Source organism: Phoca vitulina, unplaced genomic scaffold (genome assembly GCF_004348235.1).
Source record: "Phoca vitulina isolate PV1807 unplaced genomic scaffold, GSC_HSeal_1.0 scaffold3, whole genome shotgun sequence".
Lineage (NCBI taxonomy): Eukaryota > Metazoa > Chordata > Mammalia > Carnivora > Phocidae > Phoca > Phoca vitulina.
Window position 1 is genome coordinate 23,112,442 of NW_022589706.1, and position 4,498 is coordinate 23,116,939.

The window sequence follows — 4,498 nt, forward strand, 5'->3', positions numbered from 1 at the left end:
ATTCAGTTATATTAACCACATTTCCAGTGTTAAATGTCCATATATGACTAGTGGCTACCATTTGGACTGCACAGACAAGGACATTTTCATCATATGAACACTAAGAAACATTTACAAATATAACCTTTACGATATTATTTGTGATAACCATAAACTGAAAATAACTCAAAGGTCCAACAATTTTAGAATGCATAAGATAGTTGTGCTATCGGCTATATAGAATGCTATAACACTTGGGGCGCCTGGGTGGCTCAGTCAGTTAAGCTTCTGCCTTCGGCTCAGGTTGTGATCCCAGGGTCCTGGGATCGAGCCCCGCATCAGGCTCCCTGCTCAGCGGGAAGCCTGCTTCTCCCTCTCCCACTCCCCCTGCTTGTGTTCCCTCTCTCGCTGTGTCTCTCTCTGTCAAATAAATAAATAAAATCTTTATAAAAAAAATTCTATAACACAAAAAAAGTAAAAGAATTAGAGCAATAGCCACACAATGGATAAATATTAAATAAAAACACTTGATAATGATTCCATTTATGTAAAAGTCAACCAAAACCCAAAAACTAAGAACCAAAATTGTATCATACTGATTGTGGTGGCACACATAGATAGTAAATCATAATGAAAGTCAAGGAAACTACACACCTAGATATGTACACCATGCACGCATACATACACACAGAAGGTGGGGGACAGAGAATGAATGAATGAACGAATGAATGAATTTGAGAGGGGTCTGTATTATCCTAAATTTTTCCTAAATTTCCAGAACTATAAGACAACCATCTGGGATAAGGAAGGTGGGGGGGGGGGGATATGAAAAGCTTTCATCAGATATATAACATTTAAGGAAAGATAAGAATATTCAAGTAAACACATCTATCAGGAAGTTGTAAATTTAAGGCTGAAATCACCAAGATGGGTTTAGGCTGAAATCATAAATTTAAGAATCAGCCATTTAGGGATAACAGTTGAAGCTGAGAGATTAGGTGAGAGTCTTAAGAATGAGGCTACAGGGAGAACCAAATGTAAAAGAAGAGAAAAGGAGAAGGAAAGAAGGGAAGATAAATCTTCTCTAATGGACTTGTAGCTGTTTGCCCAAAGCAATTTACCCTGCATGCATTCTGTGCATGAGTGCCATAGATTTCCCATAATGCAGTGGAATAAATTAATCTGAACTTCCCCTGATTCTGAAAAGAAATCCGGCATTAAACCTCTGCATGTTCAACTTTTACCTATTTTAGAGACAACAAAACAAAACAACTTCCTTGTCTTTGAAATGACAGTTGAAACTTTGGTTCGCAGGGTAAGCCTCTGTTGCTTACCGCCCCCTGGCCTAAATCAGGCACATTGATAAACTCATCCTCTACTTTCTCTTTGTAGCAATGAGCATAGATTGGAATCATAAATCTATGGTATGCATATGGCTGCTTTATTATAATTACCTTCTCCATTAAATTCTACAAAAGCAAGAAACATGTCATTTTTAACTCACCATTTTATATCTAATTCATATGCAGAAGAGGCAAAACCATATATTTATTGAACACCTGATTGAATGAATGAATGAATGAATGAATTGAAACCTTGTTCATTTGGACTTATCATGTGTCTCTGTGCATCGTGTGTACAAATTAAGGGCAGGGATGGAATGAAGTAGACATTTCCTTTACTTCTGAGGTCTTTTAGACATTTTCCACAATCACATACATGAAACATAAAAATCCTCCTTTTACAGGACAGAACAAGGATCATAAATGCACAAATAAAAAAAGAAGACCAAGTTCAGCTAAACGCGTAAACTATCAATAAATTCAAGTCAGCAGCCCTTGTCTCTTCGTCCCTTCTGCACATTTCAAGGGTGAAATATTCAGTCTCCAGTTTTCTTGAATTCGATTCTACCCACTGGTTTTCATAAAATATTACACAGTGACTTCAAGTGAATTTATTTCAAAGTGCTATCATTGCTAAAGACATTTTATCTTGTATCTTTAATTGTAGAATGGATGATGCTAAAACTATCAAGCACCTATGGTAAGTGGGTTTTAAGTTCACACAAAGGATTCTTTCTCTAGAAAGTAGGAAAGGTAGTGTAGATACTTTTGAATTCATTCACTATTTTGTCAAAATGGATTCTGAAATGAATAGATATGGGTCTTAGAATTTTGGAAATGTTCTTCATTTTTTTTCTTCCCTTTCTATTTTCAGGTAACTGTTGTTAAATGGTGTGCTAAGCCCTAATCATTAATGATTTTACACAGTTAAATGTGAGGATTAGGTATTTGCCAATTCCCAGATTTAGATATTAATCCAGGATGTACATGAATTGAAATTGGCATATACATGCTTTAAACTTTACCAGATGTTCTGAGAAATCTTTGGAAACTTAGGGATTACTACCAGCATATTGATTTGGTGGAACTTATTTGGCTAGCTCTGTCAGAATGAATAGATTTACTCAGCATTACTTGACACAAAGAAATATAGAAAAATTTATCTAGGTGTACACTGAATGTCTTTTAAAATGCTTGGTGTTCAATTCTTCTAAGACCAGATGATTTTGAGTAGTACATTTCTGACTTAAATTTTGGGAAAAAATACAGTATTCAAAATGTTTTTTTCTTTGAGATTAATAAATTCAACTTAAAAAGTTTCAGAACTCTATTACCAATTTGATGGAAAGACATTTAAACTTTTATAAATGTCTGAGAAAGATTAAGGCTTGATGGGTAGGCCTTTTAAAATCTTTTTTCAGGAACATTCCAGGTTTCTACAAATTCTAATAAACCTTGAACTGTCAGATCATATAACTTGGTGACCTTTCTGAGTCATTGGCCTTTGAGGTTCAGAGAAGCTTGAGCTGGGTGTCCTGGGCCGAGATATTTCAAAGCCTTGTTAAAAATGTTTGGGTTCCCATGAAGTACTGCTATACCCAAGTGTACCAGGAGATTTGGGTAGGAATGGGGTTATGGGCTTTATTGTTTATAAAATCAGGAGTGCTGATAAAAGAAGTAAAGTCTTGAAAGCTTTGAATCCTGAACCTGCTCATGGTCATCATTAACCAGCCTTACTTGGAGTACACATCAGATGGAATGTCAGTCGGATGCAAATCTCAGCAAGCTCTGTTAGATGGGAACATGAAGCATCGCTGTACACTTGATGAGTTGTTTCCTTTGTGATGTGGATAAATGCACCTGTGAGGTAAAAAAAAAAAAAAAAAAGAAAAGAAAAGAAAAAAGAGAGATAGAAAGAGAGAAAGAGGAAAGAGAGAGAAAGAGAGAAAGGGGAAAGAAAGAAAGAAAAAAAAGGAATCATATCAAAATTGTGGGCAGAAGCCTGGAAAATTTGCTTCCAGGAGCCTTGTTTAAACTATTGGGTCAAGTTTTAGATCCTTTTAATACTGAAATCTCTCATGGCATGGTTACCAGTGGCAACAGGAAATTTCAAGAGAACCAGAGACATGTTTTTTTTTTTTTACTAAGTATTTGGACCCTTTCCTAATCACAGATAACTTCTGACCTAAAGTGTTATGCCAGCACCAGAAGTGAATGTAATACAGGGTTTTCTAGTAATCCTGCTGTTTGATAATTGTCTGTTTATGTGTTTTGTTTGTATATTTATTTCGAACTTATCTATTTGTTTCTGAAAATGATTTGAGATAACATAACTTAAAAAAGCAACTTTATAAAAAGGAGTCTAGAGGAGAGAATAGGAAACTGAGGTAAAAGGTTTATTCTGAGCTTGCTGCTATACAAGTTAAGATGAAAAAATAAAATGATGGGTTTGTATAACATAAGGAAGTATAACAGCTACTTAAATGAGATCATTATTTTCCAGAGATGTCAAGGAAAAAGTCTCAAATTAAATGTTTACATACAAATTTTATTAACAGTGTTTTTAATAATGTTGCTATGTAAGATGAAATTTTTAAGTGGTCTCAATATGTAAAATTCAATGCAAATGATCTGCAATTTATTGTGGAGGTCTCTATGTATACTTGCAATGCCTTTTTTTAAAAGATTTTATTTATTTATTTGACAGAAAGAGAGAGAGTACAAGCAGGGGGAGCAGCAGAGGGAGAGGGAGAGGGAGAAGCAGACTCCCCGCTGAGTAGGGAGCCTGACGCAGGGCTCCATCCCAGGACCCTGGGATCATGACCAGACCTGAAGGCAGACGCTTAACCAACTGAGCTACCCAGGCGTCCCTGCAATGCCTTTTTTTATTGTAAGTTATTTGGGTGGAGGGAAAATAGGCATTATTCCCCTTTATTCTGTCTCCAGACCACAAAATATATTGGGGAATATTAAATATGTATCTAAAGCCTAAAATTATAGAGTGAAGGAGATGATAAAAGATTGGAAGTGTTCATTTCCTTGTTATGCCAGGTGTTGAAAACTCTTTACATAATACTTGGGATTGCTTCATTATGAATATGTTAAATTATTGACTATGTTGGAAATTTTCATTGGGTCTGCTAGGAGATACCTATTACCAGAAAGTAAATCATGGT

The 4,498-nt window shown here is 35.5% G+C and overlaps 1 pseudogene; it reads left to right on the forward strand.

Moving 5' to 3' along the window:
* The first annotated feature begins 1,373 nt into the window (after nucleotides 1-1,373).
* On the forward strand, nucleotides 1,374-3,049 carry LOC116628870 (annotated as a pseudogene).
* Nucleotides 3,050-4,498: the final 1,449 nt, after the last annotated feature.